A 13,337-nucleotide genomic window follows, 5' to 3' on the forward strand; every position below is an offset into this window, starting at 1 on the left:
AGTCCCGCATCGGGCTCTCTGCTCAGCAGGGAGCCTGTTTCCCTCTCTCTCTCTCTCTCTGCCTGCCTCTCTGCCTACTTGTGATCTTTCTCTCTTGCTGTCAAATAAATAAATAAAATCTTTAAAAAAAAAAAAAAAGAAGCCAGTGAGAAGAGAAGCAGATACAAAACCCAGTCATTAGGTGAAGTCACATACCATAGTGATAGGGCAGTCCCGTCTGGCAGTCCCGTTCACTCCAGTATTTTGTTTGAATAATTCCTAAACATTTCAGAAATGAAAGGGTTTTAGAGACAATCTGGTCTTTTACTCCGCTATTCTGTTCACTTAAAAAAAAAATCTTGGGGCACCTGGATGGCTCAGTGGGTTAAGCCTCTGCCTTCAGCTCAGGTCATGATCCCAGGGTCCTGGGATCAAGCCCCAAATCGGACTCTCCTTCCTCCTCTCTCTCTCTGCCTACCTCTCTGCCTACTTGTGATCTCTCTCTGTCAAATAAATAAATAAAATCTTAAGAAAAAAATCTTGGTGGGTGGATCTGTGGGGGGCTAGGCTGGCCCAGTCGGAAGAGCATGCAACTCTTGATCTCAGGTTTGTAAGTTCAAGCCCCCAACATTGGGTGTAGAGTATACTTAGAAAGACAATCTTTTTTTGTTTTTTTTTTTTAAGATTTTATTTATTTATTTGGCAGAGAGAAACACAGCAAGAGAGGGAACACAAGCAGGGAGAGTGGGAGAGGGAGAAGCAGGATTCCTGCCAAGCAGGGAGCCTGATGTGGGGCTCGATCCCAGGACCCTGGGATCATGACCTGAGCCGAAGGCAGAAGCTTAACGACTGAGCCACCCAGGCGCCCCAGAAAGAAAATCTTCAGGAAAAAAAAAAATCTGTTAATGGAACAGATGTCTAAAAAACACCATGGTCTTATAACTACTACAAGGTATCCCCCCATCTTCTACCCTCTGAAAAATCGGATACTCTTAGTACAGTAATAGGGTTGCAACTGGATTTCTGTTTGAGGTACAAGCTGTTAAAAGGAAAAGCAGTTAGAAACTGTTATCCTAAGCCTATCAACTGGAGTCTAAATGCAACTGGGAATGGGGGAGGATAGGCTTGGTATTTAATTGAAATCCTAGCCATACAGTCTTGTTTTGATAAAATTACTAAATAACTTTTACTGTAGATCACTGGGGCATGGACTTTCTGGACTTATTTTGTAACTCCTGGCATGTGATTTCTACATAGTAGGTGCTAATAAGGGTTTACTCTTATAATTGTTCTCCCAAACTGTCCCACAGTAAATGCCCATTTTAACACTGCAGTACTTTCTATTTCTTGGCATTCCAAGTAAGTGAAAATTAGAAATTTGAGTAGTCCAAAGGCAACCAAGGTATATTATGTAATGGAATTCAGTTATTTACAGTCACTTCATTCCATTGTGCTTGGTCAGCATCATCCACAGTTGGACTTGATGAAAGTTGTCAGTAAACAAATAATTTGGATGTAGAGGCATTGACCATTTCAGAATGGTTGTGATGTTTTGTTTTTTATTTTACATACCAAAAAATCCACCCTTTTGGGAGTACAGTTCTGTGAGTTGTGACAAATGCATACTGTCATATAAGCACCATGACACTGCTACCTCACAGTTCCACCACTCCCAGAGTTTCCTTCATGCTGTACCTTCGTCGTCCAGCCCTAGCACTCCAAGCCACTGGCAGCCACTAATCTGTTTTCTCCATCCATATAGCTTTGCCTTTTCCAGAGTGTCATATAAATGGAATCATACAGTGAGCAGCCTTTTGAGTCTTGCCTCTTTCACTTAGCATATGCACTCGAGATTACCCATGTTGTTGCATGGATCAGTAATTGTTCCTTCCTATTGCTGAGTGGTATTTTATTGTATGGATATATATTCTTAGTTTATCCACTCACCAGTGGATAATCTGGAAAGGAAATCTGGATTGTTTCCAGTTTTGGGCAGTTATAATGTTGCTATAACATTCATGTACTGATTTTTGTGTGAACATGTTTTCATTTCTTTAGGGTAAATAACTAGGGGTGGGATTGCTGGATCATATAATAAGTATATATTTAGCTTTATAAGAAACTGCCAAACTGGGGCGCCTGGCTGGCTTAGTCAGTTAAGCGGCTGCCTTCAACTCAGGTCATGATCCTGGGGTCCTTGGATAGAGTCCTGAGTCAGACTCGCTGCTGAGCAGGGAGTTGGCTTCTACCTCCGCTCCTCTACCCAACTTGTGCTCTATCACTCACTCTCTCTCAAATAAATAAGATCTTAAAAAAAAAAAAAAAAAAGGAATTTAAAAAAAAAACCCTGCTAAACTGTTTTCCAAAGAGATTGCACCATTTTACGCAGTCACACAGAAATGTACGAGTTTCAGTTGCTCAACATCCTCTCCAGCACTGGTTGATTTTTAAAAAATTTTAATTATTCTAATAGTATTTAGTACTCATTTCCCTAATTGCATTTCCCAGATGACTAATGATACTGAGTATCTTTTCATGTGTTTATTTGCCATCTATATATCTTCGGTGAAAGATCTGTTCAGATTTTTTGCCTATTTTTTAAATTGGTCTTTTATTGTCGAATCCTGGATACAAGTTGTTTGTCAGATATGTGATTTGTAAATATTTTCTCTTAGTCTATGACTAAGAGAGCAGGAGTTTACATTTTTATTAAATCCACTTTTTTTCTGGTACAAAATCTACATTTTATTTTCTTTTCTCTTTAAGATTTTATTTATTTGACAGAGACCTCAAGAGAGGGAGCACAAGCAGGGGGAGTGGGAGAGGGAGAAGCAGGCTTCCCACTGAGCAGGGAACCCGGTGGGGGGCTCTATCCCAGGACCCTGGGATCATGACCTGAGCCAAAGGCAGATGTGTAACGACTGAGCCACCCAAGCGCACACTTAGTTTCTTTCTTTTGTGGATTGTGCTTTTGGTGTTATATCTAAGATTCCTGCCCTGACCCAAAGTTATGAAGACTTTTTTCCCTACACTTTCTTGTAAAAGTTTTATGGATTTACATTTTTTTAAAAGATTTTCTTTATTTGACAGATAGCAAGAGAAGGAACACAAGCGGGGGGGTGGGAGAGAGAGAAGCAGGCTCCCCAGTGAGCAGGAGCCCCCCCAAAAAAGTGATATAGAGATCCACACAGGGCTGGATCCCAGGGCTCTGGGATTATGACCCGAGCTGAAGGCAGACACTCAATGACTGAGCCACTAGGCACCCCTCCTCTTCCTCGTTTTTTTGTGTTTTTTTTTTAAGAATTTTTTTAAATTTATTATTTATTTGACAGGCAGAGATCACAAGTAGGCAGAGAGAGAGAGAGAGGTGGAAGCAGACTCCCTGCTGAGCAGAGAGCCCAATGTGGGGCTCGATCCCAGGACCCTGAGATCATGACCTGAGCCAAAGGCAGAGGCTTTAACCCACTGAACCACCCAGGCACCCCTCTTCCTCGTTTTTTAAAAACATCTTTATTGAGATGCTATTCACATATCATACAATTCACCATTATCAGATGTACAGTTCAATGGCTTTCTTTGTACACTCATGCTTGTGCAGCCATCACCATAATCTAATTTCGATTATTTTTATCCCCCCTAAAATGAATCCTCTACCATTAGCAGTCAGTCCCTGTCCTTTTCCCCCACTCTTCAGCCCTGGCAACCACTAATCTACTTTCTGTTTCTATAGATTGGTCTATATAAATTCCATTTCATATAAATGGAATCATACATGTGGTCTTTTCAACTATATTCTTTCATTTGTTTTTTAAATTTTTTAAAAAGTTTTATGTATTTAAATAATCTCTATACCCAGCACGGGGCTTGAACTTATGACCCCCAGATCAAGAGTCAAATGCTCTTACAACTGAGCCAGCCAGGCATCTTTTATTCAGCTTAATATTTTCATGAGTCTTATTCTTTTCTGATGTATTTCATTTTGTGGTTATACCCTAATTTATTTAACGATATCACTTTTCTTTTTTTTTTTTTTTTTAAGATTTATTTATTTGACAGAGAGAAATCACAAGAGAGGCAGGCAGAGAGAGAGGAAGGGAAGCAGGCTCTCCACTGAGCAGAGAGCCCGATGCGGGACTTGATCCCAGGACCCCGAGATCATGACCTGAGCCGAAGGCAGCGGCTTAACCCACTGAGCCACCCAGGCGCCCCACACTTTTTTTTTTTTTTTAAAGATTTTATTTATTTATTTGACAGAGACCCAGTGAGATAAGGAACACAAGCAGGGGGAGTGGGAGAGGGGAAAGCAGGCTTCCTGCTGAGCAGGGAGCTCCATTTGGGCCTCGAAATCAGGACTCTGGGATCATGGGCTGAGCTGAGGGGAGATGCACAAGGACTGAGCCACCCAGGCACCCTCACTTTTTTTTTTTTTTAAGCTTTTATTCATTTATTTGACAGACACAGTGAGAGAGGGAACACAAGCAAGAGGAGTGGGAGAGGGAGAAACAGGCTTCCTGCTGAGCATGGAGCCCAATGTGGGACTTGATCCCAGGACACTGGGATCATGACCTGAGTCAAAGGCAGATGCTTAAAAGGCTGAGCTACCCAGGCGCCCCTAACTATATCACTTTTGATGGACATTTAGGTTGATATTCCTCATATGTATAGTTTTCTATTTACATAGTTGTCTAACTATAAATTGCTAAGGATTGAACTATGGATCAAAACAACATATGCTTTTCTTTTTCCTTTCTTTTTCTTTATTTTTTTATAGAGAGCATAGGCGCAGGTGGTGGGGGAGGGGCAGAGGAAAATGAGAGAGAGAATCTTAAGCTCTATGGGACATGGGGCTTGATCTCATGTCCCTGAGATCATGACCTGAGCCAAAATCAAGAGCTGGATGCTCAACCAACTGAGCCACCAAGGTGCCCCAATACATGCTTTTCTGATTTTGGTAGATACTGCCAAGTAGCCCTTTGTAGAGACCTAACTAATTTATATCCTACACCCCACCCCCAACTCCAACAACATGTGAAATGACTATTTCTCTATAAAACTTTCAAATGGGCGCCTGGGTGGCTCAGTGGGTTAAGCCTCTGCCTTCGGTTCAGGTCATGATCTCAGGGTCCTGGGATCAAGCCTGGCATCAGGCTCTCTGCTCAGTGGGGGGCCTGCTTCCCCCCTTCCGCGCCCACCCACCCCCCTGCTGCCTCTCTGCCTACTTGTGATCTCTGTCTGTCAAATAAGTAAATAAAATCTTTTTTAAAAAAAATAAAACTTTCAAACAGTACGTATAAAACTTTTTCATCATTGCCAAAGGAGTAATAAATAGTTTTAATTTATATTTTTATTATGAATGAAAATAAAGATCATTTCATTACTTTTTTTAAGGATCATTTCATTACTTTAAGAGCTATTTAAATTTCTTGTACTGTCATTTTTTTGTTTTTGCAATTTTTCTTTTGGGTTGTTGGGTGCGTATTGATGTATAGGTATTTTTTATATGTAAAAGAAATTAGTTTTTTTGTCTTTGATACATATTGCATATATTTTTGCTAGTTTGTCTTTTGTCCTTTTTTTTTAAGATTTTATTTATTTATTTGACAGATTGATTGATTGATTGATTTTGGCTTATAGGGCAAACATTTATTATCTGTGGGTCAGGAATTCAGGAGCAGCTTAGGTGGGTGGTTCTAACTCAGGGTTTCTCCTGTGGCTGGAGGTTGGCAGGGGCTGCAACTATCTGAAGACTTGACTGGCAGAGAGGCAGGCAGAGGGAGAGGAAGGGAAGCAGGCTCCCCGCTGAGCAGGAAGCCCGATGTGGGGCTTGATCCCAGAACCCTGAGATCATGACCTGAGCTGAAGGCAGAGGCCCTAACCCACTGAGCCACCCAGGTGCCCTGTCTTTTGTCCTTTAACTTTAGTATGTTTGTTGTCATACAGATATTTTCATTTTTATTTAAAAATTTATTTACTTATTTTTCAGAGATTTTTATTTGTATGTGATTGAACATGTCAGTCTTTTATGGCTCCTGAGCTTTGTGTCATCTTTAGAAGGGCTTCTCTTTTCTTTTAAAATTTATTTCTCTTAGAGAGAGAAAGAGACCAAGCAGCATGAATAGGGTGGAGGGGGGCAGAGGGAGAGGGAGAAAGAGAAACCCAAGCAGACTCTACTAGGAATCTGATGCAAGATTTGATCCTACAACCCCGAACTCACGACCTGAGCCAAAATCAAGAGTCAGATGCTTAATTGACTGAGCCATCCAGGTGCCACTAAAGTGTTTTTCACTCATGGCTGAGAATAATTTTTTTTTTAATTTTTAAAAATTGAGATAATTTTAGGTTTATGTATAGTTATAAGAAATAATGCTTTGCTCAATTTTCCCCAGTGGTACATTTTGCAAAACTGTTGTCTGTTATGACAGTCAGGATATTCATATTGATATAATCTATCAGTCTTACTCAGATTTACCCAGTTTTACTTGTATCCATTTACTTGTGTTCAGTTATGGATGTATGTGGATTAAGTCCTATACAACTTTGTCCCTTTTATAGGTTCTTTTATCCATCATCACAGTCAAGATAGTGAATGATTCCATCACAAAAGTCCCACATTTTGCCCTTTTATAACCACATCTGCTTCCCTGCCACCCTGTCCCTGACAACCTCTCTAATCTGTCCTCTATTCCTGAAATTTTATCATTTCAAAGATGTTCTATAAATGTACTCTTTAAAAAAAAAAAAGATTTTAATTATTTGAGAGAGAGAGTGAGTAAGAGAGAACACAGGAGCGGGGCGCAGGGAGAGGTGACACAGTGCTTGATCCCAGGATCTTGAGCTCATGACCTGAGCTGAAGGCTTAACTGACTTAACTGACTAAGCCACCCAGGAGCCCCAGACGTACTCTTTTTGTAATCTTTTGTTCAGCATAATTCTCTGGAGTTTCATTCAAGTTGTGTGTATCAAGTTTTTTTCTTTTTACTGATAAGTAATTTTCCATGATGTGGATATACCACAGTTTGTTTAACCATTCACTTCTTGAGAGACATCTGAACGATTACAGTTGAGTATTACAAATAAAGCTACTATGATACTCATGTGCAGGTTTTGGTGTGAACATAACTTTTCCTTTCTCTAGGATAAATGGCTAGGACTTGAATTATTAGGTCAATTAATAGTTGCATGTTGAGATTTTTTTTTTTCCTGAGTCAGTTTTATTGAGGTATAATTTGCCTACAATAAAATGTGCACATTTTAGGTAAACAGTTTTATGAGTTTTGATAAATGTATGCATCTGGGTAAGCATTACCCCACTCAAGATAGTGTTTACATCCACCATACAAACTTCCCCCATCCACATCACAAACTTCCCCCATGCCCCAAACTTCTCTGCCCCGTCTATTACTAGAGATTAGGTGTTTTGTTTTGTTTTGTTTTTTGACAGAGATCACAAGTAGGCAGAAAGACAGGCAGAGAGACAGAGAGAGAGAGAGAGGAGGAAGCAGGTTCCCCCGCTGAGCAGAGAGCCAAATGTGGAGCTCGATCCCAGGACACTGGCATCATGACCTGAGCCTAAGGCAGAGGCTTTAACCCACTGAGCCACCCAGGCACCCCTAGAAATTAGTTTTTAGATCATTAGACATTAGGATTTCATATAATTCATACAGTATGTATTCTTTTGGGACTGGCTTTTTTTTTTTTAACTTAAATATTTTAAGTTATCCCTATTGTTATGTATTAGTGATTTGTTCCCTCCCCTACCTTTTTTGTTTTTAAAGTGAGCTCCACACCCAACATGGGCTTGAACTCATAACCCTGAGTTTAAAATTGCAGGCTCGGGGTGCCTGGGTGGCTCAGTGGGTTAAAGCCTCTGCCTTCAGTTTGGGTCATGATCTCGGGGTCCTGGGATCAATCCCGGCATCAGGCTCTCTGCCTGCCTCTCTGCCTCCTTGTGATCTCTGTCAAATAAATAGATAAAATATTTTAAAAAAATAAAATTGCAGGTTGTTTGGGACACCTGGGTGGCTCAGTCAGTTAAGCTTCTGACTTGACATGACAGGTCATGATCTTGGGGTGGTGGGATCAAGCTCTGTGTCCAGCCCACGCTCAGTGCAGACCGCTTGTCCGTCTCCCTCTGCTCCTCCTCCTTCCCCATGTACACACATTTGTGTGTGCGCTCTCTCTCTCTCTCTTTCTCTTTTTTCTAGATTTATTTGACAGAGACACAGCAAGAAAGGGAACACAGGCAGGGGGAGTGGGAGAGGGAGAAGAAGCAAGCTTCCTGCTGAGCAGGGAGCCCAATGTGGGACTCCTTTCCAGGATCCTGGGATCCTGACCTGAGCCAAAGGCAGATGCTTAACAGACTGAGCCCAGGTGCCCCTCGATACAGTACTATTAACTGAATTTAGATCATAGTTTTTCCATTTTCTCTTCATGTCTTTTTAGGCTCCTCTGTGACAGTACATGAGTAGATTTTTTTAAGAAATTGCAAACCGTTTTGCAAAGTGGCTATACTCTCTCCTTTCCTAGTGGCAGTGTACTAGTGACCCAGTTTCTCTGCATCCTCGTCAGCATTTGGTTCTATCATCGTTTTTTATTTTAGTCATAGGTGTGTGGTTTTATCTCATCGCAGGTTTAATTTGCCTTTTTTTATGACTAATAATATTGAACATACTCATGTGCTTTATTTGCCATCTGTATATCCTCTTTGGTGAAATGTCTGGTTGTGTCTTCATTTTGTGATTGAATTACTTTTTAAAAAAAGTTGAGTTTTGAGAGTTCTTTATAATTCTAGATACTAGTTGTTTTTTGTTTGTTTTTTTTTTTTTAAGATTTTATTTTATTTATTTAACAGAGAGAGAGACTGAGAGAGTGAACACAAGCAGGGGGAGTGGGAGAGGGAGAAGGCTTCCAGCAGAGCAGGGAGAGAGACTGAGAGAGTGAACACAAGCAGGGGGAGTGGGAGAGGGAGAAGGCTTCCAGCAGAGCAGGGAGCCCGATGCGGGGCTCTGTCACATGACCTTGGGATCATGACCTGAGCCGAAGGCAGACATCCAACGACTGAGCCACCCAGGCACCCCTAGATACTAGTCTTTTGGATATGTAGTTTGTAAATATTTCTCCTACTCTGTAGCTTGTCTTTTCATCCTTTTTTTTTTTTTTTAAAGATTTTATTTATTCATTTGACAGAGAGAGAGATCACAAGTAGGCAGAGAGGCAGGCAGAGAGAGAGGAGGAAGCAGGCTCCCTGCGGAGCAGAGAGCCCGATGCGGGGCTCGATCCCAGGACCCTGAGATCATGACCTGAGCCGAAGGCAGCGGCTTAATCCACTGAGCCACCCAGGCGCCCTCTTTTCATCCTTTTGACATGGAACTTTCACAGAAGAAACTTTTTTAATTTGATGAGGGCCAATTTATCAGTATTTCCTTTTACTGATTGTACATTTGGTGCCAAGTCTAAGAATTCTGCCTAGTAGAGCCCAACGATTTTCTCCCATTTTTTTTTTTGAAGATTTTATTTATTTATTTTTATTTTATTTTTAAAGATTTTATTTATTTATTTGAGAGAGAGAGACAGCGAGAGAGGGAACACAAGCAGGGGAGTGGGAAAGGGAGAAGCAGGCTTTCCACCAAGCAGGGAGCCCGATATGGGGCTCGATCTCAGGATGCTGGGATCACAACCTGAGCTGAAGGCAGAGGCTTAACCCACTGAGCCACCCAGGTGCCCCAATTTTATTTATTTATTTATTTGACAGAGATCACAAGTAGGCAGAGAGGCAGAGAGAGAAGAGGAAGCAGGCTCCCTGCTGAGCAGAGAGCCCAATGAGGGGCTCCATCCCAGGACTCTAGAATCATGACCTGAGCAGAAGGCAAGGCTTTAACCCACTGAGCCACCCAGGCACCCCATCTCCTGTTTTTTTTTCTAAAAGTTTTATAGTTCTACATTTTACATTAAAGTCTGTGATCCAGGGACGCTGGGGTGGCTCTGTCATTAAGCGTCTGCCTTCGGCTCAGGTCATGATCCCAGGGTCCTGGGATTGAGCCCCACATCAGGCTTCCTGCTCGTCGAGGGGCCTGCTTCTCTCTCTCTCTGCTGTTCCTTTGCTTGTGTTTCTTGTCTCACTGTGTCTCTCTCTCTGTCAAATAGATAAATAAAATCTTAAAAAGTCTGTGATCCGGGGCGCCTGGGTGGCTCAGTGGGTTAAAGCTTCTGCCTTCAGCTCAGGTCATGGTCTCAGGGTCCTGGGATCGAGCCCCACATCGGACTCTCTGCTCAGGAGGGAGCCTGCTTCCCCCTTTCTCTCTGCCTGCTTCTCTGCCTACTTGTGATCTGTCTGTCAAATAAATAAATAAAATCTTTAAAAAAAATTAAAAAAAAAAAGTCTGTGATCCATTTTGAGTTAGGTTTTGTACAAAGTGAGAGGTTTAGATTTCAGAATATTTTTAAATCTCCTACATTCTAGTATATTATTTTATATTTAAGGTTTAAATATTTGATCCATCTGAAATAGAGGAGTGCAGGGACACCTGGGTGGCTCAGTCAGTTAAGCATCTGTCTTCGGCTCGGGACATGATCCCAGGGTCCTGGGATCAAGCCCTATGTCGGGATCCTTGCTCAGCGGAGAGCCTGCTTCTCCTTCACCCTCTTTCATTCTTCCTGCTTATGCTCTCTGGCTTTCTCTCTCTGTGTCAAATAAATAAAATCTTTAAAAAAAATGAAATAGAGGAGTGTATAAAGGGAGGAATATATATATATATACCCTCTCATTCCAGGTGTATCACATATTTAAATTTTAAACATAAAACCCGATTCAATGATCTACCTTTTCCCTATCGATAAAATGCTATAAACATTAGCATATTGGTTTGCATGGGAGCACAGTTTTCATTTTTCTGCAGGAGATTTGATTTATTGTCCTTAATTGTGGTATAATTTATATACAGTAAAATGCACAGATCTTAAATATTCAGTGTGATGAATTTGACATTGTATAAACCTTTGTAATCATCACCCATATGAATATCGTGTTTTATTTTTTTTTTCTAAAGATTTTATTTATTTGACAGAGAGAGAGAGATCACAAGTAGGCAGAGAGGCAGGCAGAGAGAGAGGAGGAAGCAGGCTCCCCGCTGAGCAGAGAGCCTGATGCGGGGCTCCATCCCAGGACCCTGAGATCATGACCTGAGCCGAAAGCAGAGGCTTCAGCCCCCTGAGCCACTCAGGCACCCCTGAATATCATGTTGTTGTTTTTTTTTAAGATTTTATTTATTTATTTGACAGATCACAAGTAGGCAGAGAGGCAGGCAGAGAGAGAGAAGGGAGGAAGCAGGCTCCCTGCGGAGCAGAGAGCCCTATGCGGGGCTCGATCCCAGGACCCTGAGATCATGACCTGAGCCGAAGGCAGAGGCTTTAACCCACTGAGCCACCCAGGCGCCCCAAGTATCGTGTTTTAAATCCAACCAAATAAAGGTACAGTCTAGGAAACTAAGGGCAGTGTCAGTCTGGTAATGAGTGGTTAACATCTGCTTTTTTTAGTTTTAATGGAAGAGTAGTTCGCTTTCCCAGAATTATTGAAAATGCAGAAGTATTGTTTGCTTCTCAACAAAACAGTAAAGTACAGTCTAGTTTCTGAGGGAGAAACTGATTTTTCTTACAAAGTACAGATTCCCCTTATTTCATTAGTGGCCATTGGAGCTATTCCTTAAGGCTAATTCCTAATTTGATAAATGATTATCCATGTTTGGTGCTGTGTAGATAGGCTATATTTTTGTCTACAGGTCTTATTAGAGAAATTCCCATTTTACAGAAATCTCCGTTACAAATAGTCTTCTGCTTATTTTGAGCAATACTCAGTACTATTTGGAAAGTCCCCTGAAGGTTATGGGAATGTTATTTGAAAGGTATAATGTTCAGTATGGTGAACATACTGATAATCTTTAATAAGGCTTTTTTTTTTTCCTTAAAGATTTTATTTATTTATTTGGCAGACAAAGATCACAGGTGGGCAGAGAGGCAGCCAGAGAGAGAGGAAGGGAAGCAGGCTCCCCACTGAGCAGAGAGCCAGATGTGGGGCTCGATCCCAGGACCCTGGGATCATGACCTGGTCTTGATCCCAGGACTCTGGGATCATGACCTGAGCCGAAAGCAGAGGCTTTAACCCACTGAGCCACCAAGGTGCCCCAATAAGGCTCTTTCTTAACTTGCTGTGGGGGAATAGTTTGGTTTTATAACATTACAGAACTATTACCATGTCAACAATTTTTCCCTATCGTGATTCTTCCATTGGTGACATTTGTGGGTAAGGGGAAAAAAAGGAGGCAAATGGTTAAAAAACAAGTGATCCTGACGCTCTGCTGTCCCCTCAGCTGACTCTTGGCCAACAAGTTTCTCTTGGTCACTTAACCAGTAAGTAGATAGTTGCTTTAACTTATTTATTTTTAAAGTTTTTTTTTTTTAAGATTTTATTTATCCATTTGATAGAGAGAGACAGCAAGAGGGAACACAAGCAGAGGGAGTGCAAGAGAGAGAAGCAGGCTTCGTGCTGAGCAGGGAGCCTGATGCGGGGCTCTATCCCAGGACCCTGGAATCTTGACCTGAGCCGAAGCCAGATGCTTAATGACTGAGCCACCCAGGATCCCCTTATTTTTAAAGATTTTATTTATTTATTTGAGAGAGAGGGAGAGGGGGGCACAAGTTGGTTTTATATACAGTAAAATGCACAGGAGAGGCAGAAGGAGAGGGAGAAGCAGACTCTCCACTGAGCAGGGAGCCCGATGCGGGACTTGATCAAGGACCCTGGGATTGTGACCCGAGCCGAAGGCAGATGCTTAACAGACTAAGCCACCCAGGCGCCCCATTAGTTGCTTTTATTAAGGGCAGACCAGGAAAGGTCATTTCTCATATTAGAGAGTTAGACAATTTGTTGTGGAGGAACGCAGCAATACGGGGCCAGAGTTGACAGGTGCAGATACTCATTTAGGTTGCTAAGCTTCACCAAGTTCTGAAAACCACTGTTGTGATTCCTGCAGGTTCATTTCACAGTTTTGGCCAATGAAGTTTTCATATGCTGCTGGCTTACCCCTACCAACAGAACACTGTTTTATTGGAAGAGAAGCTATATTACTATAATTGTCATTAATTAATTTTAGAGGTTGTGTATGAAAGAGATGGAGGTGTTTTCCTCAGCGTGCAGTATGAATAAGGATGTTTCTCTACATCCGGTTTGCTTGGATCCTGGTCAGTGAAGATATGCCAGGCCACGCAGCCAAAGTGCTGTGGCAAGGGTGGTGGTTGATGCCAGTTGTTTATTTACAGGTAGCTTTTATGAAAATGGCTGCCTCTCATTTCACCGGGCTCACAGC

At 41.7% G+C, this 13,337-nt stretch overlaps 1 protein-coding gene across 1 annotated transcript in view; it reads left to right on the plus strand.

The window, feature by feature from the left end:
• TAF12 (TATA-box binding protein associated factor 12) overlaps positions 1-13,337 on the plus strand; it is a 37,411-nt gene that overhangs the window by 4,853 nt on the left and 19,221 nt on the right. The gene's annotated exons all lie outside the window — the stretch shown is intronic.

The sequence above is a fragment of the Meles meles genome, chromosome 1 (genome assembly GCF_922984935.1).
Source record: "Meles meles chromosome 1, mMelMel3.1 paternal haplotype, whole genome shotgun sequence".
NCBI classification, from domain to species: Eukaryota; Metazoa; Chordata; class Mammalia; order Carnivora; family Mustelidae; genus Meles; species Meles meles.